This window comes from Macaca mulatta, chromosome 11, assembly GCF_049350105.2.
Source record: "Macaca mulatta isolate MMU2019108-1 chromosome 11, T2T-MMU8v2.0, whole genome shotgun sequence".
Classification (NCBI taxonomy): Eukaryota; Metazoa; Chordata; class Mammalia; order Primates; family Cercopithecidae; genus Macaca; species Macaca mulatta.
In genome coordinates this window covers 3,880,802-3,902,405 of record NC_133416.1, presented here as the reverse complement: position 1 = coordinate 3,902,405, position 21,604 = coordinate 3,880,802, and the positions used below count along the sequence as shown (strand labels likewise).

Sequence of the window (21,604 nt, the reverse complement as noted above, 5' to 3'; positions counted from 1 at the left end):
TCTGAGAGGCTGGGACAGGTGGATCACTTGAGGTCAGGAGCTCAAGACCAGCCTGGCCAACACGGTGAAACCCCATTTCTACTAAAAATACAAAAATTAGCCAGGTGTGGTGGCAGGCACCTGTAATCTCAGCTACTCGGGAGGCTGAGGCAGGAGAATCGCTTGAATCCGGGAAGCAGAGGTTGCAGTGAGCCGAGATCCCGCCATGACATTCCAGCCTGGGCGACAGAGCGAGACCATATGACCCAACATCTGGGTATATACCCAAAAACAGGGAAAGCAGGGTCTCAAAGAGATATGTGCACACTCACGTTCATGGTGGCATTATTCACAAGAGCCAAAAGGTAGAAACAACCCACATGTCCATCAATGGATGAATGGATGAACAAAATGGGTCTATACTTACAGCAACACACAAGCTTTAAAAAGGAAGGCAACCTGGACACGTGCTGCAGCACAGCACTCTGTCTGGGGGCAGAGTCTCCTGATTAGGACATTACGCTGAGTGAAATACGCCAGTTACAAAACAACCCAAACACGACATGGTTCCACTGACGAGGTATCTAAAGCAGCCACATTAGGCCAGGCACAGTGGCTCATGCCTACAATCCCAGCACTTTGGGAGGCTGAGGCGTGAGGATCCCTTGAGCCCAGGAGTTTCAGACCAGTCTAGTCAATATAGGGGGACCCCATCTCTACAAAAAAATTAATTAAAAAAAAATCACCCAGGTGTGCTGGCTCACACCTACAGTCCCAGCTACTCTGGAGGGTGAGGGGGGAGAATCACTCGAGCCTGGGAAGTCAAGGCTGCAGTGAGCCATGATTGCGCCACTGCACTCTAGCCTGGGTGACAGAGCAAGGCAGTCTCAAAATAGATAAATACAATACAATAAAAATAAAGTAGTTGGCAGGGTGCAGTGGCTCCCAGCACTCGGGGAGGCTGAGGCAGGAAGATCATTTGAGTCCAGGAGCCAGCAAGACTTCATCTTTACTAAAAATGTTAAAAAAAAAAAATGTTTTTAAGTGGTCAAACTAATAGAAACAGAGTAGAATGGTGGTTACCACGGGCTGGTGGGAGAAAGAAACAGAGACTTGTGACTTGAGGGGTAGAGTTTCGGTTTTGCACGATGAAGAAGTTTCTGGAGATCTGCCGCACAGCAACGTGAATATACTTAACACTACCAACCTGGATACTGAAAAAGGGTTAGGATGGTAAACTTTGTGGTCTTTTTTACCACAACGAAAAATTTTTTTTTTTTTTTTTTTTTTTTTTTTGAGACGGAGTCTCGCTCTGTCGCCCAGGCTGGAGTGCAGTGGCGCGATCTCGGCTCACTGCAAGCTCCGCCTCCCGGGTTCACGCCATTCTCCTGCCTCGGCCTCCCGAGTAGCTGGGACTACAGGCGCCCACAACCGCGCCCGGCTAATTTTTTTTTGTATTTTTAGTAGAGACGGGGTTTCACCGTGGTCTCGATCTCCTGACCTTGTGATCCGCCCGCCTCGGCCTCCCAGAGTGCTGGGATTACAGGCGTGAGCCACCGCGCCCGGCCCCGAAAAATTTTTAAAAATGCATATACAATATAATATAGGTCACTGTTCTCCTGTTCCCTTCCCGACTCAGGCTCTCTCTAAAAGAAACAGTCTGGGCAGCTCCTCACACACTGGTGCAATGGCAGGATTGACTTTCTGGTGCCTCTGGGGGCTCATGGCCACAACCCCGCCTTCCCCTAACATGAAACAAATCCAGTGACCTCTCGGCTCCAACCATCCAAGCTGTAAGCTTCCAGACACAGTTCTCAGGGGTTTATGAAAGAGCAGGACGTACTAGTCATCTTAAGGAAGTTTTTGGGTTATGAGTACCAGGTGGGAACCACGTACCTCCCACAGCCCTCCCAGAGCCCCCAACTTCTCCCCATCCCAGCCACTGAGTCCACTTGTAAAGGAGGACCTCACCCCACCACACACATTGCCCGTCCCTTCTCCCTGACCAGCCTTGAAGAGTAATGCAGTCCAGCAGCCCAAACCCAGGCTGGGGGTCTAAACCCCCGAGTTCACCACTTCCACCTCGGACCCTCTAAAGTGAGACCTCCCAGAGCGTTCCTTATCACTCCCCTCCATACCCTCAAACCCCTCATCTCCCACCCACGGCCTGTGAGAAGGACAATGTCCTTCACAGAGAGGCACTGTGAGGGTGGGGGTGAGGGTCGAGGGAAGGGAGGGGCTAAGTGTGGGAGGCACATCCCAGGAGGAGAGGGTCAAAAGGAGCTTGGCAAAGCAGCTGGCGCAGACATGTAGTGGGAAAGAGGGTAGAGCCACTGATACTTAAAGCAGGAACCGGCCGGGCACAGTGGCTTACACCTATAATCACAGCACTTTGGGAGGCCAAGGCAGGTGGATCCCCTGAGGTCAGGAGTTCAAGACCACCCTGGCCAACACGGCGAAACCCCGTCTCTACTAAAAATAAGAAAATGAGCCGGGCATGGTGGCAGGTGCCTGTAATCCCAGCTACTCAGGAGGCTGAGGCCAGAGAATCACTTGAACCCGGGAGGCAGAGGTTGCAGTGAGCCAAGATGGTGCCACCGCACTCCAGCCTGGGCAGCAGAGCGAGACTCCATCGCAAAAAAAAAAAGCAGGAACCCCCTCCCCACAAGGAAACCTAAGCCAGCTCCTTCAGCTTGCTGAAAAGGGCACTGAGGCCCAAAGGCCTAAGGACGCGCCCAAGGTCGCGCAGTGAGACCAAGGTGCAGGCCAAGGTCTTGTTCTCAGCCCTTCAGAGTCACTGGTCTTTTTAGTGTAACAAGTATCGTCTGTGGTCTCTGTGGCTGTTTAAGTCAGTTTTCATTAGAGTTTGTCTGGGGGCAGAGTCGCTTGATCAATAATAAACTATCTTATTCTCTTACCAGAAATTCTGGTCTTGACTCTATTCTAAACATGAAAACATTTTTCCATACTTACAAAACAAATGTCTTTTTTTGTGTGGGGGGGGGACGGAGTCTTCCTCTCTCACTCAGGCTGGTGGGCAGCGGTGCAATCTCGGCTCACTGTAACCTCCGTCTCCCAAGTTCAAGCGATTCTCCCACCTCAGCCTACGGAGTAGCTGGGATTACAGGCACACATCACCACACCCAGCTGATTTTTGTATTTTTAGTAGAGACGGGGTTTCGCCACGTTGGCCAGGCTGGTCTCAAATTCCTGACCTCAGGTGATCCATCCACCTCGGCCTCCCAAAGTGCTGAAATTACAGGCGTGAGCCATCATGCCCGGCCCAAAACAAACTACTTGAAAGAGTTGTCAACTTTAATTTCTGGCAATATAGTAGATAAGATGATTTTAAAACTCTCATTTTATAAATAAATTTATAAACAATTGAGCAAAGCTCCCTTAGTAATGAGGAAGCTGGTTTTTTATTTTTCATCACTTTAAATTTTTACATTTTTTTTTATTTTTTAGAGACAGAGTCTTGCTCTGTCGCCCAGGCTGAAGCACACTGGCAAGATCATAGCTTAGTACAGCACTGAACTCATGGGTTCAAGAGATCCTTCTGCCTCAACCTCCTGAGTAGCTGGGACTCTAGTCACACACCACCATGCCTGGCTAATTATTTATTTATTGTAGAGATTATGTATTTACTGTAGAGGTCTCACTATGTTGCCTAGGCTGGTCTTGAACTTCCAGCCTCAAGCAACTCTCCCTCCTTGGCCTCCCATGGAGGCAGCCACCATGCCTGGCCACAACTGGGTTATAATGGCTGCTCAGAGATGAGACCTTAGACCGGAGAGATGCAGAGAAGCTGAAACTGGGAACTATACCTACATCCTCAGAGAACCAGTAGAACACTGACAAAATATGACAGTGAAGATTCTCTGGGCCAGGCGAAGCAGCTCATGTCTATAATCCCAGTACTTTGGGAGGCTGAGGTGGGAGGATCATTTGAGGTCAGCAGTTCAAGACCAGGCTGGCCAACATGGCAAACCTCATCTCTACTAAATATACAAAAATTAGCTTGGCATGGTGGCACATGCCTATAATCCCAGCCACTCGGGAGGCTGAAGCAAGAGAATGACTTGAACCTGGGAGGCAGAGGCTGCAGTGAGCTGAGATCGCGCCACTGCACTCCAGCGTAGGCAGAGACTCCATCTCAAAAACAAAAACAAAACCAAAACCAAACAAACAAAAAAAAAGATTCTCTGTCTTAGCCTAAATTCTAGATATAAAAAAGAATTCTTTTTTTTTTTTTTTTTTTGAGACGGAGTCTTGCTCTGTCGCCCAGGCTGGAGTGCAGTGGCCGGATCTCAGCTCACTGCAAGCTCCGCCTCCCGGGTTCATGCCATTCTCCTGCCTCAGCCTCCTGAGTAGCTGGGACTACAGGCGCCCGCCACCTCGCCCAGCTAGTTTTTTGTATTTTTTAGTAGAGATGGGGTTTCACCGTGTTAGCCAGGATGGTCTTGATCTCCTGACCTCGTGATCCACCCGTCTCGGCCTCCCAAAGTGCTGGGATTACAGGCTTAAGCCACCGCGCCCAGCCAAGAATTCTTATAAAAAAAAAATTTGTAACCAAGGGCCTACCCTTTAATGGATTTGAAATTTGAATTTGATATCGCTTAGTAACCTCCAGTCAATTCTTAAAAATAAACAGTGGTCCCAGGTGGAAAATCTCTGAAGAGATTATGTTTAAATGATTATTGACCTAAATAAGGAATTGTAAATACGGGAAAGAACAAGGTATTATCAAAAATACAAAGTAGGCTGGAAAAAGAACTACATCAAACATTTAAAAATAAACATTTTAGTCACTGAAATTAAAAACTCAATGGTTGGGATTAACAAGTTAGATACAGCTAGATAAAGAAGTAACAATCTGGGCCGGGCGCGGTGGCTCAAGCCTGTAATCCCAGCACTTTGGGAGGCCGAGACGGGTGGATCACGAGGTCAGGAGATTAAGACCATCCTGGCTAACACGGTGAAACCTCGTCTCTACTAAAAATTACAAAAAACTAGCCGGGCGAGGTGGCGGGCGCCTGTAGTCCCAGCTACTCAGGAGGCTGAGGCAGGAGAATGGCGTGAACCCGGGAGGCGGAGGTTGCAGTGAGCTGAGATCCGGCCACTGCACTCCAGCCTGGGCGACAGAGCGAGACCACGTCTCAAAAAAAAAAAAAAAAAAAAAAAAAAAGAAGTAACAATCCGGAAGACAGAGCTGAGGAAATTACCCAGATGTATTTTTTAAATGACAGTAAAGAGCAAGGAGAACAGAATAAGGCAATTCAACATCAGAATTCCAGAAAAAGAGAACATAGAAAATAAATAAAGTAGAGCAACATTGGAAGAGATAATAGCAGGCAATTTTCCAGATGAATAGAAGAGATGACTCCAATAATTCAGGAACCATGCTCAATCCTAACCAGGATAAATTCAAATAAAAGGAACACATAACATAGGGACACTGCAGAATACCCAAAACAGAGATCTTTAAAGCAGGGAGAATGAAAAAGGGCAGATTATCTAGAAAGGAAGGACTATTAAACTGATAATGAACTTCTTGGCCTGGTGTGGTGGGTCATGCCTTTAATCCCAGCACTTTGGGAGGCCAAGGCAGGTGGATCGCTTGAGGTCAGGAGTTTGAGACCAGCCTGGGCAACATAGTGAGACCCCTGTCTCTGCTAAAAATACAAAAACTAGCTGGGTGTGGTGGTGGGCGCCTGTAATCCCAGCTACTTGGGAGGCTGAGGCATGAGAATCGCTGGAACCCAGGAGGTAGAGGTTGCAGTGAGCCCACATTGCGCCACTGCACTCCAGCCTGGGTGACAGAGGGAGATTCTGTCTCAAAAACATCAACAACAAACCGATAGCAAACTTCGTAACAGTAACACTAGAAGACTCAATATAACATCACCATACTATTAAAAGAAAAGATCTGTTAATCTGGAATTTAAAACCCAAACAAAAAATCATTCAAGAGTGAAGATTAAACAGAGGCATTTTTAGACAAAAATAGATAATTTACCAATCAAAAAGCCTCACTGAGAAAAACAGGGCTGGGCATGGTGGCTCAGACCTATAATCTCAGCACTTTGGGAGGCCAAGAGGCAGGAGGATTGCTTGAAGCCAGGAGATCCCACAGGGTGGGGGCTCGGTTCCGTGGGACTGCCTCCCACTTCTGATGCCAATCCCATGCCCTGGGTTGTTCTGCCTGTGCTTCTGACCCACCAGCTATAGATGAGGTTCCTACAGTCCTCTTCTTAGGATCAATTAACCTGCCAGGGTAACTCACAGAACTCAGAGAAACACCCCCTACCTTGACCAGTTTATTATAAAGGATCTCACAAAGGATAAGAGACACACAGGGCAAGACACGTGGGAAGGTTGGAGAAGCTTCCATGTTCTTTCCTGGGTAAGCCACCCTTCAGGTCCCTCCACGTGTTCGGCTTTCTGGAAGCTCCTCAAACCCAGTCCTTCTAGGTGTCCATGGTGGCTTCATTACATAGGCATGATTGATTAAACCATTGGCCATTGGTGATCAACTTGACCTTCAGACCCTCTCAGCTCCCTGAGGTTGGAGGGTGTGGCTGAAAGTTCCACCCCTCTAATCCCACCTTTGGTCTTCCTGGAGTCTGGTCTCATCCTGAAGCTACCTAGGGGCTGCAAGCCCTAAGTCGACTCATTAGCATACAAAAAGACACATCATTTTGAAGATTGCAAGGATTTTAGGCGTTGTATCGCACGAAACTGAATGAAGTCCCAATATATCTTTTTTTTGTTTGTTTGAGCTTTTTTTTGGCCCAGGCTGGAGTGCAGTGGTGCAATATGGGCTCACTGCAACCTCTGCCTCCCAGGTTCAAGCGATTCTCCTGCCTCGGCCTCCGGAGTAGCTGGGATTACAGGCACCTGCCACCTCGCCCGGCTAATTTTTGTATTTTTAGTAGGGACAGGGTTTCGCCATGTTGGCCAGGCTGGTCTCGAACTCCCAACTTCAGGTGATCCACCCACCTCAGCCTCCCAAAGTGCTGGGATTACAGACCTGAACCACCACGCCAGGCCCCCGGTATACATTTCACAGTGTCACAATACTTAAATAAATGGAGAGAAACTGTGTGTTCATGAAAGGGACAACAATATTATAAAGATGTTGAATCTCTCCAAATAAATCATAAATTCAATAAATTGTGATTTTTTATTTTATTTTTATTTTTTTGAGATGGAGCCTTGCTCTGTCACCCAGGCTGGAGTGCAGTGGCGTGATCTCAGCTCACTGCAATCTCCACCTCCCAGGCTCGAGTGATTCTCCTGTCTCAGCTTCCCAAGTAGCTGGGATTACAGGCACGTGCCACCACCACGCCTGTCTAATTTTTATATTTTTAGTAGAGACAGGATTTCATCATGTTGGCCAGGCTGGCCTGGAACTCCTGACCTCAAGTGATCCTCCTCCTCAGCCTCCCAAAGTGCTGGGATTACAGGTGTGAGCCACCGCACCCGGCCCTGAAATTGTGATTTTAAAAAATTCCACACAGTTGTCCACAAAGCTTAACAAGCTGATTCTGAAAACGCATGGAAGAAGCAGGAGCAGTCTGCAGTCTTCCGAGTCGGCTCCAGGCTCCCTTTCTCCATATTCCCTGGGCTCCATATTTCACCAGATTCATTCCATAGATTTGTCCCTGGGTTCTGACCTGACCTCTTCTTTTTAAACCCTTAACGGACTCCTGCGGGGATCCCCACCCAAGGCTTGCATTCCCACTCTATTGGTTTAATCCCCAAATCTGTGTATCTTTCCTGAGGTGAAGGTCCTCACAGCAACTGCCTACCAGGCATCTCTAATCAATCTCCAGAGCTCCTCAAACTCAACAAGCCCAAAACCAAGTGTTCAGCTTGCCCCCCAGTCCTGTTCCTCCTCCTCGGCTCTCTCTCAGGAAATGAACCACTATCCACACAGAGACCAGAAAGCTAGGAATGCAGCCGTGCACTGCATACCAAAATTTCGGTCAGCCCCAAACGTTCATTCAAAGGGGGTCCCATAAGATGACAACGGAGCTGAAAAATTCCTATTGCCTAGCGATGTCAGAGCCATCCTACCGTCGCAGAGCCACACATTCCTCACGTGTGTCTGGTGGCACTGGTGTACACAAACCTACTGTGCTGCCTGTTGTAGCACACAAGTCTAGCATACACAATTATGTACAGTACACAATCCTTAATAAATGACTACGTTACTGGTTTATATATTTACTATACTATACTTTTTATCATCTTTTTTCTATTATATCTGTTTTCTCTATTTTTTTTTATTTTTTGAGACAGAGTCTAACTGTCACCCAGGCTGGAGTGCAGCAAGTGGTGCAGTATCAGCTCACTGCGGCTTCTGCTTCCTGAGTTCAAGCGATTCTCGTGACTCGGCCTCCCAAGTAGCTGGGATTACAGGCATGCACCACCATGCCCAGTGAATTGTTTTGTATTTTTAGTAGAGGCAGGGTTTCACTATGTTGGCCAGGCTGATCTCGAACTACTGACCTCTGGTGATCTGCCCGCCTCGGCCTCCCAAAGGGCTGGGATTGCAGGCATGAGCCACCGTGCCTGGCCTTTATCATCATTTTAGAGTGTACTCCTTCTACTTATGAAAAAAAAATGACTGTAAAACAGCCTTAGGTAGGCCCTTCGGGAGGCATTCCAGAAAAAGATACTGTTACCCTAGGAGATGATATCTCCATGCCCCTAAAGGGAGTTACTGCCCCTAAAGGGTTCCTAGTGGGACAGAACGTGCAGGTGGAAGGCAGTGATACTGACAATCCTGACGCTGTGCAGGCCTAATGTGCACGTTTGTCTCTGTTTTTATTATTATTTTTTATTTTTTTGAGATGGAGTTTTGCTCTTGTTGCCCAGGCTGGAATGCAATGATACGATCCCAGCTCACTGCAACCTCTGCCTCCCAGGTTCAAACAATTCTCTGCCTCAGCCGCCTGAGTAGCTGGGATTACAGGCAACTGCCGCCATGCCTGGCTAATTTTTTGTGTTTTTTTAGTAGAGACAGGGTTTCGCCATGTTGGCCAGACTGGTCTTGAACTCCTGACCTCGTGATCCACCCGCCTCAGCCTCCCAAAGTGCTGGGATTACAGGTGTGAGCCACTGTGCCTGGTTGGTATGTCTCTGTTTTTAACAACAAAGTTAAAAAGTAAAAAAACAGCCAAGGCAGGTGGATCACGAGGTCAGCCTGAGACCAGCCTGGCCAATACGCTGAAACCCCGTGTCTACTAAAAATACAAAAATTAGCCGCGTTTTACCCCATATAGGTACACAGTGAATGGAGCTTGCAGGACTGGAAGCTGCTCTGGGTGAGTCAATGAGTGAGCGATGAGTGAATGTACACTACTGTAGGCTTTACTGTATACTATTGTACACTAGGACATTACTGTAGACTTTATAAAAATAGATACTTAGGCTACACTAAATGTATTTAAAATGTTTTTTCTTCAAGAATATATGAACCTTGGCTTTCTATATCTTTTTTACTTTTTAAACTTCTTAATTTTTTGATTCTTTTATAGTAACACTTAGCTTAAAACGCAAACACCTCACGCCTGTAATCCCAGCACTTTGGGAGGCAGAGGCAGGCGGATCACGAGGTCAGGAGATCGAGACCATCCTGGCTAATATGGTGAAACCCCGTCTCTACTAAAAATACAAAAAAATTAGCCGGGCATGGTGGCGAACGCCTGTAGTCTCAGCTACTCAGGAGGCTGAAGCAGGAGAATGGCGTGAACCCAGGAGGCGGAGCTTGCAGTGAGCCAAGATCACGCCACTGCACTCCAGCCTGGGCGACAGAGCAAGACTCTGTTATGAAAGATAACATATTTTACTTTCACTGTACCTTTTCTATGTTTGGGTATGTTGAGATATACAAATACTAACACAGTTACCATTGTGTTATAGTTGCCTATAGAACTGAGTATAGTCACATGCCGTACAGATTTCTAGCCCAGGAGCAATAGCTTGTACCATACAGCCTGGGTGTGTCGTAGGCTATACCATCTAGGTTTGTGTAACGATGCTCTATTATGTTTGCACAAGGATGAAATCGTCAAGAGACACATTTCTCAGAAGGCATCCCCTTCGTGAAGCGGCACATGACTATGTTTTGACTTTTCCCTCTTATTAATAGCTCCCACATCTAATTAATGACCACATCCTGTCTTTCTGTCGCCTAAATGTCTCCTAAATCTACTCTATCTCACAGCCCTAATCCAAGCTTCCACCAACGCACATCTGGATGACTCTGGCAACCCCATTCAGGCTCCATAATCTCTTCACTCCAGCCAGAGTGATTTTTCTAAAATGCAAACCTGATCACACGATGCCACTACCTAAAAATTTTCAATGCCTTTTCTTTGCTCTTAAGATAACGCCACACACTCCATGATGGGATTTTCTAGCGCTTGCATCTGCTGATCCCTGTTCTCCGGCCATACCTTCCGCCCACAGGCACCACCCTCTGTACTTCCTTCTTTGCACCCACCAAATCACCCCCCAACATGCTAGGCTTTCTCCACTCCTGGTGGAAGTGCCACCTGAAACTTCCCTTTCCTTGTTCACCTGACCAACTCTTGCTCAGCCTTAAGGTCCAGCCACATGTCACTTCCTCTGGGAAGATGACTCCAACCTTAGCAGACTCCTGCCTTTCCACAGCCAGCCCCCATCTCCCAGTAAGCACCGGTCTCCACCATCCTTTACACACCATGGGGACAGGGACAGCTGTCTTCCTCTGCAGTCCTCGGCACACTGCAGCGCTGATGAACACAGAACGAACAAACGAAGGGATATTTGTTAAGTGTTATTGTGGAATAATGATTTCTCTGTGGGGAGAACAGATTGCTCTGTGCTGAGTTTCGGGAAACAAAAGAAACCTCAGGAAACGTCTGGATTTTGGCATACCAGAAAAAGAGCTTGAATCGTGCATAAATCCCTTTTCGGCTTATTTTGGAGGCTTGTAGAATGGAAGTGTGATGTATGGGAAGCAAGAGCCTGGCTTTGGTTCCAGTTCTACCACTAACTGCACAACCACAGACAAACCACCTCATTTCTCTGGGCCTCATTTTGCTCATCTGTAAAACAAGGAGGATGCCCTCACTGGGATCCAGGGTCCTTTCTGTGCTAGCGTATCTGTGGTTCACACTCCCTCCCCAGATCCCGGAAGTCTCCAGTGGCCTCTAAAAGTACGTTGCACACTTTCACGTGTGGCTCTGCTCAGAAGGCTGGGGAAATGATCCATCCTGGAGGGCTGTCCCGAAGGAGAGACGACATAGTGAGATGTCATCTAGTGTAGGACCTGACACAGTCGGTGCTCATAAGAGCTATTTCTGGCCAGGCGCAGTGGCTCACGCCTGTAATCCCAGCACTTTGGGAGGCCAAGATGGGCGGATCACAAGGTCAGGAGATGGAGACCATCCCGGCTAACACGGTGAAACCCTGTGTCTACTAAAAATACAAAAAATCAGCTGGGCGTGGTAGCGGGCGCCTGTAGTCCCAGCTACTCGGGAAGCTGAGGCAGGAGAATGGCGTGAACCCGGGAGGCAGAGCTTGCAGTGAGCCGAGATCGCGCCACTGCACTCCAGCCTGGGTGACAGAGCAAGACTCTGTCTCAAAAAAAAAAAAAAAAAAAAAAAAAGCTCTTTCTTACTGTCTTCATTATTACTGAGCCATAAACAATGCCAAGTGGAAGGTCTCAAGCCCTAATGCCTAATATTAATACTTAATTAATCATTTTAATATCTGAGGCCTCTTAAGTCCTGGTTGTAGCCTAGATTTTCTTCTGGACCTGACACTAAGTACAGATGGATGCCCTGAGTCAGGTGGAGCGAGCGGTGGAGGCCAGGATGTCAGGAGATGGAAAGAAGGGCTGCCACCTCCCTCACCCCACCTGATCCCTCCTATGGTCTCTGGGCCCTGCTCCTTCTCAGAATTCCCCTTCCTTCACCCAAGCTGAGCTGGACTGGCCTGGTAAAGCGGGTACCATCAGTGCCTGCAGAAGTTGGGCCTAGGGCAGCCCAGCAAAACACACACGTGGGGAGAACCAAAGACTCCTAATGCCAGACCCTGCTCCACGAGTGGGGTTTTCTGAGGACCTGCACTCCATGTCCCCAGGATTGGGTCTGTCCCAGGAAAAGCAGGGCAGCAGGTCATCCAAGGCCCTGGGCCACAGGATTTGTTACCGAAATGGAGTTGCTCCCAGCCCCACGCGTCCCTGGTGCTCCAGGTTCACAGCCATCACTGGCGAGCTTCTCCTATCTGCCCCCGGCCCACGTCCCGGGGCTGGCAGCTGCCTCCCGCCAAACCTCCCACGCAGCGCCCTGCCCTGAGGCTCATGGAATGGGGTAAGCCAGCACCAGCCTCCTCCTCCTTCCCCAAGTGCTCCACAGTGACCCAGAAGGGCCTGCCAGGGGAGAGCCGGAGGCGGGGGACAGATGGCATCATGGAGCTGGGCCATGCGCTGTGAACAGAGGAGTAAAAATAATCCCAGACTTGGTTCTCAGGGCTCAGCCCAGGAGCCTCTACTCTGCCTCAGCCCCACCCAAAAGCTACAGGGTAGCCCCCAGGGCAACCTCAGACCAGCAGGTTGTTCCACCCTCAGGCCCACAGGTGCTAATTACTCAGGAATTTCCAGAAGGATCAGGAATGTATGGGCTTTTATTAAGATCTCCCTAATACTCAGAACAGTAAGCTCCTCCAAAAACACTTCCAGGACAGGAAGAGAATCAGGATTCGAAGACCTGCCCTGAGAAAAGGCAGAACCAGACCCCAGGCCAACCTAACATCCTCTCCCCAGCCCCGTCCATCTCCCCTCTCCCCAGTCCCACCCTCTCCCCAGTCCCGTCCATCTCCCCAGCCCCGTCCCCTCCCCAGGCCCGTCCATCTCCCTAGTCCCATCCTCTCCCCAGCCCCGTCCCCTCCCCAGCCCCGTCCCCTCCCCAGTCCCGTCCATCTCCCTAGTCCCGTCCATCTCCCTAGTCCCGTCCTCTCCCCAGTCCTGTCCATCTCCCCTCTCCCCAGTCCCATCCTCTCCCCAGTCCCGTCCATCTCCCCAGTCCCATCCATCTCCCCTCTCCCCAGTCCTGTCCCCTCCCCAGCCCCGTCCCCTCCCCAGCCCCGTCCCCTCCCCAGCCCCGTCCATCTCCCTTCTCCCGTCCATCTCCCCAGTCCTGTCCATCTCCCCTCTCCCCAGTCCCGTCCCCTCCCCAGCCCCGTCCCCTCCCCAGCCCCGTCCATCTCCCTTCTCCCGTCCATCTCCCCAGTCCCGTCCATCTCCCCTCTCCCCAGTCCCGCCCTCTCCCCAGTCCTGTCCATCTCCCCAGTCCTGTCCATCTCCCCTCTCCCCAGTCCCGTCCATCTCCCCTCTCCCCAGTCCCGTCCTCTCCCCAGTCCTGTCCATCTCCCCTCTCCCCAGTCCCGTCCTCTCCCCAGTCCCGTCCATCTCCCCAGTCCCATCCTCTCCCCAGTCCCGTCCATCTCCCCTCTCCCCAGTCCCATCCTCTCCCCAATCCCATCCTCTCCCCAGTCCCGTCCTATCTCACGCTCCCAGAGCCCTCCTTTCAGAGCCTTCTGTGGCCATTGTGATCCCTAAGCCCCTCACAACTCCTCCAGCCTCTAGAGCTGTGACCGAGAATTCAGAAGAAAACATCCTGACTTTGGGGGTCACCGGGCTTCATCTCTCAAAACAAGAAATGAAGAAGTCTCTTCATTTTAAGAGATTTCATCTCTTAAAATAAGACAGGGGAAAGAGGAGCAGCAGACCCCAGCCTTCTTCCAGGCTCATCCTCACTACCCTGCAGCACCCCTGGGCTCCTCACCATCTCCTGAGCCCCAAATCTATTCCTACTGCTTCCCTGCTTAGGGTGGGCCTCAGTACTAATTTAATTCCTGTCAACAGTCCATCAACAAACTCTTGAGAGGCCCCCTCCACCCTGAAGGCTTCCCTGAGTCCCAGTTCCCAGAGGCCCCTGAGCTGCTACACCGATTGCCTGAATGTGCAGTGCTACTCTGGCCCATCAGTTGTCTGTCTTCCATGCTAACTAGGCTTGGAAACTCAGGAGCTAGGAGACAAAGAGAGGAGGCCAGGGGACCTGGGCGGGAAAGAAGAACCTGTCCTGCAGGCAGTGCCAGGTGGGCTGTGCTGCCTCCTCACACAGTGCAAGCCTCTGTGCAGTGGGCAGGGGACCCTGCAGGACGGATACAGACAGCCCAGCCCTTGTGGGAGGCCTGAGTGTCAAAGAGGTGCCCAGGACACTGAGGGACACACGCTTTACTACTTTGACACTAGGAGGTGCCAGTTTCGAATGCCTACAGGCACTGGGCAAAGCACTTCATGACATCTTCCTCCAGTCCTGCCCCTATCCCGTTGAGGTGACGCGGAGGCTCCTCAAGGGGAAGTGCTGTGTCCCAGCCCAAAGTCAGTAAGAGTCAAGGCTCAGTCTGCGGCTCTGAAGCCCTTCCCCACTGCAAGCTGCCTCTTGCCCAGCATGATGCTGCTTTTTTTTTTTTTTTGAGATGGAGTTTTGCTCTTGACCTCAAATCATCCGCCCACCTCACCCTCCCAAAGTGCTGGGATTACAGGTGTGAGCCACTGTGCCCGGCCATGATGCTTCTTTGACCTATTTTGCCAACACTTTTTTTTTTTTTAATTGAGACAAAGTCTTTCTCTGTCGCCCAGGCTGGAGTACAGTGGAGCGATACGGGCTCACTGCAACCTCCTCTCCCTACCTAGGTTCAAGAGATTCTCTTGCCTCAGCCTCCTGAGCAGCTGGAATTAGAGGTGTACACCACCACGCCCAGCTAATTTTTGTATTTTTTTTTTTTTTTTTTTTTTTGAGATGGAGTCTCGCTCTGTCGCCCAGGCTGGAGTGCAGTGGCCGGATCTCGGCTCACTGCAAGCTCCGCCTCCCGGGTTCCCGCCATTCTCCTGCCTCAGTCTCCTGAGTAGCTGGGACTACAGGCGCCGCCACCTCGCCCGGCTAGTTTTTTGTGTTTTTTAGTAGAGACGGGGTTTCACCGTGTTAGCCAGGATGGTCTTGATCACCTGACCTCGTGATCCACCCACCTCGGCCTCCCAAAGTGCTGGGATTACAGGCTTGAGCCAGCGCGCCCAGCCTAATTTTTGTATTTTTAGTAGCGGTGGGGTTTCACCATGTTGGCCAGACTGGTCTCGAGCTCCTGACCTCAAGTGATCCGGCCACCTCGGCCTCCCAAAGTGCCGGATTACAGGCGTGAGCCACCACGTCCGGCCTATTTTGCCAACACTTCTGTTGGCAATAGGAAGGCGGATGATCTGACTGCAGCATGAGGGATGCAAGTTAGACGTGCAGAGTAGGAGGGAGGGGTAGCCTGGATCGGCAGGCTGAGGGGAGCTAGAGAAGTTTCTCTCTGCAGACATGAAGACTTCCTGGTCGCTTTCGTCGCGTGGACCCCACTGTTCCCACAGCCTCCAGCGAAGGTCCCAGCTGAGAGGCAGGGTTCCCAGGGTTTGTGTGAGGAGAGAATCGCAGGGAAGAAAACGGCCTCCAATGTACAAGTGAGGAGACTAAGGCCCTGAGAGGTGAAGTGACTAAGGCCCTGAGAGGTGAAGAGACTAAGGCCCTGAGAGGTGAAGAGACTAAGGCCCTGAGAGGTGAAGTGACTTGCCTAAGACCACAAAAGCCGTTAAAACTGGGACTACAACTACATCTCAGGCCTGCACTTTTCTGCCACACAATTCCGACCTCCATGACTGAAACTGGACGCCTGTCAATGAGCACAGGAGAGGGTTTGTTCCCAGGAGGAGAGGAACAGGCTCCCCTGCCAGAAAGACCTCTCCTGCTGACTCTCATGCCTAAATGCCTAACACCTCAGCACGGGTACTTCAGTCCTTGTGCCCTTCATTCACTCACTGTTCGCTGGGCATGTACTCTATGCCAGGCATTGGCCACTGCTCTGGTATAAATGTGCCCCTCAAATTCATGGGTTAAAAACTTAATCCCCTGGCCAGGCGCGGTGGCTCACGCCTGTAATCCCTGCACTTTGGGAAGGTGAGACGGGCGGATCACGAGGTCAGGAGATCGAGACCATCCTGGCGAACACAGTGAAACCCTGTCTCTACTAAAAAAATATATAAAAAACTAGCCGGGCGAGGTGACGGGCGCCTGTAGTCCCAGCTACTCGGGAGGCTGAGGCAGGAGAATGGCGTAAACCCGGGAGGCGGAGCTTGCAGTGAGCTGAGATCCGGCCACTGCACTCCAGCCTGGGCAACAGAGCGAGACTCCATCTCAAAAAAAAAAAAAAAAAAAAAAAACTTAATCTCCAACACAAGAATGTTGGGAGATGGAGCCAAGAATGTTGGGAGATGGAGCCTTTAAGAAGTGATTGGGTCATGTGGGCTCTGCCTTCCTGAATGGATGAATGCTGTCGTCTCAGGAGGGAAGGACAGTCATCTATGAAGATGCAAGTACAGTCAATCCTCATTAATCACAGAAGTCACAGATTTTGTATTTACAAGTTTGCCAACTTGCTAGAATTTCTAACCCCCAAATCACTACTCCCAGCACTTTCACAGTCATTGACGGACACATGTGTGCACTGAGAAGCCACAAATTCTCACTGCCTGACATGCGCTCCCAGCTGAGGTCGGTGACGCTGCACTTTGTCTACCTGGGTCAGTTCTCCTGCTGTAAGCAAGTGTCTGGTTCCGGGTCTATTTAGTGCTATGACTTCTGCACTTCTGTGGGTGGTTGTGCTCCTTCAAGTGGCCCCGAGCATAGTGCAGAAGTGCTGTCTACTGTTTCTAAGCAAAGAATGTCAAAAGGCACCAGGAGAATCAAAAGGGGAAGCAGCCCAAATGTCCATCAATAGAGGAATGCATAAACAAAATGTGGTGCATCCACGTAATAGAATATGATTCAGCCTTAAAAAGGAATGAAATGGCCGGGCACGGTGGCTGATGCCTGTAATCCCAGCACTTTGGGAGGCCGAGGCAGGCAGATTACACGAGGTCAGGAGTTCGAGACCAGCCTGACCAACAAGGTGAAACCCTGTCTCTACTAAAAACACAAAAATTAGCCGGGCGTGGTGGCAGGTGCCTATAATCCCAGCTACTTGGGAGACTGAGGCACAAGAATCACTTGAACCAGGGAGGAGGAGGTTGCAGTGAGCTGAGATCACACTACTGCACTCCAGCCTGGGCAACAGAGTGAGACTCCATCTCAAAAAAAAAAAAAAAAAAAAAAAGGAATGAAATCCTGACATAGGCTACAACATTGATGAACCTTAAGGACATTGCGCTAAGTAAAACAAGCCAGCCATGAAAGGACAAATCTCATACGATTCCACTTCCATGAGGTACCGAGAATATGCAAATCCATAGAGACAGCCGAAGAGAGACTATCGGGGCTGGGGATGGGGCAATGGGGAATTTCATTCATAACATTAACAATCATGGTCAAGTGCCGTGGCTCACACCTGTAATCCCAGCACTCTGGGAGGCCAAGGCGGGTGGATCACCTGAGGTCAGAAGTTCGAGACCAGCCTGGCCAACATGGTGAAACCTTGTCTCTACTAAAAATACAAAAATTAGCCAGGAGTGGTGGTGCAGGCCTGTAGTCCCAGCTACTCAGGAGGCTGAGGCAGGAGAATCGCTTGAACCCCAGAGGCAGTGAGCCAACATTGCACCACTGCACTCCAGCCTGCAGACTCCCTCTCAAAAAAAGAAAAAAAAAAAAAAAAACCAAAAGACAAAAAAACAGGCAGTTACTGTTTAATGGGTACAGCATTTCCGTTTGGAAAGATGAAAAAGTCCTGGAGATGGAAGCAGGAGACCGCAGCACAACTGCGAATGTCCTTAATGCCACTGAACTGCACATTTAGAGTTCAAATGGCAAATTTTATGTTACATATATTTCACCAAAAAAACTGTTTAAAGTGCAAGAGGAGATAGAAGACAAAAAGAAGAGGGCAGAGAAGGAAAAGAGGGACTGCAGGAAACCTGGGCCCAAAATACAGGAGACAAAGGAAAGGGCCTGGTTACAGCTGGAAAGGAAAAGGGAAGGACAGGACAGTCCCCAGGTCACAGGCAGGTGCGTCCCTAGGGATGGAAGGAAAGGGAATGGTGGAGAAGGAAAGAACCCAGCAGAGAAATGGATTGGGCTGGGCTAGGCTGGGCCAGGCCGTGTACTCAATTAGAAACAAACAGATCCCACTGTGATTTCGGAAGGGCCACGGCCTGCTGGAGGCCAGAAAAGGGCCCTTCTCAGAAAACAAGACCAAGAAAACCTAGGTGTCCCGGGGCCTGAGCTCCCACCACTGGAGTCCCTCCCTCATGTTGAGCAGTGCCCCTTCCTCTCCTGAATGCAACAGGTTCTCAGGGAAAGGCCACATGGAGTCTGGGACACATTAAAGATGTCTCAAAGTCCTGTGACCTGAGTTAAACCTGCCTCTCACCAGCCACGTTGCACAGCTGTTCAGGAACTTACTGAACCTCCCCCAAAGCTTGTTTCATCACCTGTCAAACGGGGATGAGCATTCCTGCCTGCAGAGCCACTGAGGACTGAGAAAAGCAAGTAAAGCCCCTGCAAGGCAACGCACGGCAGCACCATCCCGGCCATCCTTTGGTGTGAGGCCTTCGTCACACCCGGCTTCAGGACGGGACAGGAACGCGGAGCGGGTGAGGGGAGGAGAGGCTCCACAGGCCTTCGCAGGCTATGGAGATGTTGGAACAAAAGTCAGAGAGCTGGACCCCTTGAGCAATGCCTAGTCAAAAGAGAGAGGGAAAAGGTGGTACGGGGGAAAGGGAGAGAGAGCAGGAAGCGGGGAGAGAGGGAGAGAGGGAGAGAGAGAGAGAGAGACAGAGACAGAGAGAGAGAGAGAGAGAGACAGAGAGAGACAGAGAGAGACAGAGAGAGAGAGAGAGAGAGACAGAGAGAGACAGAGAGAGACAGAGAGAGACAGAGAGAGACAGAGAGAGACAGAGAGAGACAGAGAGAGGCGCCATGGGGCAGAGATTTAGCGTTTGGGCTCTGAACTCGGATGCCTGAGCTCAGATCCTGGCCCAGCCTCACAGGGACCTGGGAGTCCTGAGCAAGCTACTCGACCTCTCTAAGCCTCAGTGTCCTCCCAACCACTGAAGAGGCACCAATGCAATCTCAATCTCCCCAAAGAACTGCTGTGAGGATTGAATCCCATCATGTCCATGAGACAGGAGCACAGAGCCCGGCCCAAAAAGGGGCTCCTCATACATTCTCCGTCATTGCCCTGTAGTCATCACGAAGGGTGATGGAGGGCGGGATGGAGAGGAAGGAGCAGGAGGCCTGCAGGTTAGCAAGAGGGGAGGTAATAAGTAGGTGGAGATGGCCTGGGATGCAGGCCAGCCGGGAGGAGTCTCCAGTGGGAGGGGCAGCTCAGAGAGCAAAGGAGGGAGATAAGATTCCTAAATGCTGCAGGCCCAGCTCAGGCCCAACCCAAGCAGTCTCGTCCCACCCAGCCCCCAGGCCTGGGCAGCAGTGGGGTGGTGAGTACAGGCCTGGCCCCAGTATCCCATCTCCTCAGCTCTCAGGGAGGTGGAAGCTGAGACCTCACCGCCCCCGCAACCACCCCTTCTGCGTCAGGGGCGTGGGTATCTGCAGGCCCCACCCAACACATGCAGGAAGTGGGTCAAGGCAAGTGGTGAACAAAGCCCTTGCCCCTGGCCTCCCCTCAGCCTCTGGACTGTGATGAAACAGTCCAGGTTTAGTTCCAGAACAGCGCCCGGCCCAGAGGCCCCTGGAAACAGGCACCCAGAGGAAGGCCCATTTGCTTCCAAGCGCAGCTTCGCCACAGATTCGCGGTGCCTCTTGAGCCAGTCACTTCCCCTCTCTGGGCCTCAGTGCCTTCATTTGCAAAAACAAAAGGTGGGGGAATGTAATATTAATCAGCAAAAAAAAAAAAAGAAAAAAGAAAAGAAATGAGCTGGCCAGGTGTGGAGGTTCACGCCTGTAATCCCAGAACTTTGGGAGGCTGAGGTGGGCGGATCGTCTGAGGTCGGGAATTCAAGACCAGCCTGGCCAACATGGTGAAACCCTGTGTCTACTAAAAATACAAAAATTAGCCAGGCGTGGTGGCACATGCCTGTAATCCCAGCTACTCGGGAGGCTGAGGCAGGAGAATCACTTGAACCTGGGAGGCGGAGGTTGCAGTGAGCCGAGATCGTGCCACTGCACTCCAGGCTGGATGACAGAGTGAGACTTTGTCTCAAAAACAAAAAAAAAAAGAAAAAGAAATGAGCTATGAAGACATGGAGGAAATTCAAATGCGTATTACTGAGAGAAGCCAATGTGAAAAGGCCACATAGTGTATGATTCCAACCATATGACATTCTAGAAAAGGCAAAACTACAGAGACAGTCAGAAGATTGATGGCTACCAGAAGTGGGAAGGAGGGATGAACAAACGGAACCTGGAGGATATGGGGAACAGTGACACTACTCTGCATGACACTGTAATGGTGGGTACACGTTATTACCATGTGGCAAAACCCATAGAGTGGACAACGCCAAGAGGGAACCCTAATGAGAACTATGGACTAAAATAACGTGCAGGCCGGGCGCGGTGGCTCACGCCTGTAATCCCAGCACTTTGGGAGGCCGACACGGGCGAATCACCTGAGGTCAGGAGTTCGAGACCAGCTTGACCAACATGGAGAAACCCTGTCTCTATACAAAATTAGCCGGGTCTCTATTAAAAATACAAAATTAGCCGGGCATGGTGGTGCATGCCTATAATCCCAGCTATTTGAGAGGCTGAGGCAGGAAAATTGCTTGAATCCAGGAGGCAGAGGTTGCGGTGAGTAGAGATCGCACCATTGCACCCCAACCTGGGCAACAAGAGGGAGACTCCGTCTCAAATAATAGTAATAATAATAACAATGTGCCAATATTGGCTCATTAACTGCAACAAACGTACATCAATTGCAACAAATGCAAGATGTTAAGACTAGGAGAAACTGGGGGCAGGGCAAGAATGTACCTACGGGAACTCTGTACTTTCCGCTCAAGTTTTCTGTAAACCCCAAACTACTCAAAATTATAATCTTTTTTGTTTTTAAAGGTTGAGAGTAAGACTATCTCCTCGGGGCCTTTCTTCTAGAATAAAGCAAAAGTTGCCATGACAGGGATACTAAAAAATAAATAAATGGCCAGGCACGGTGGCTCAAGCCTGTAATCCCAGCACTTTGGGAGGCCGAGACAGGTGGATCACGAGGTCAGGAGATCGAGACCATCCTGGCTAACACGGTGAAACCCCGTCTCTACTAAAAAATACAAAAAAAAAAACTAGCCAGGCGAGGTGGCGGCGCCTGTAGTCCCAGCTACTCGAGGGTGGCTGAGGCAGAACGGCGTGAACCCGGGAGGCGGAGCTTGCAGTGAGCTGAGATCCGGCCACTGCACTCCAGCCTGGGCAACAGAGCCAGACTCCGTCTCAAAAAAAAAAATAAATAAAAATAAAAATAAACAAATAAATAAATACAAAATTTTAAAAGTAAAATAAAGCAAAAGTTATGAAAATACAGTACTTGAGAGGCAAAAGTACTGAACCAAACCAGTTGGCTTCACTTTAAGTAGGCGTGTCCTAGGAAA

The 21,604-nt window shown here is 50.2% G+C and overlaps 1 protein-coding gene across 1 annotated transcript in view; it reads right to left on the bottom strand.

Moving 5' to 3' along the window:
- TEAD4 (TEA domain transcription factor 4) overlaps positions 1–21,604 on the bottom strand; it is an 86,801-nt gene that overhangs the window by 49,762 nt on the left and 15,435 nt on the right.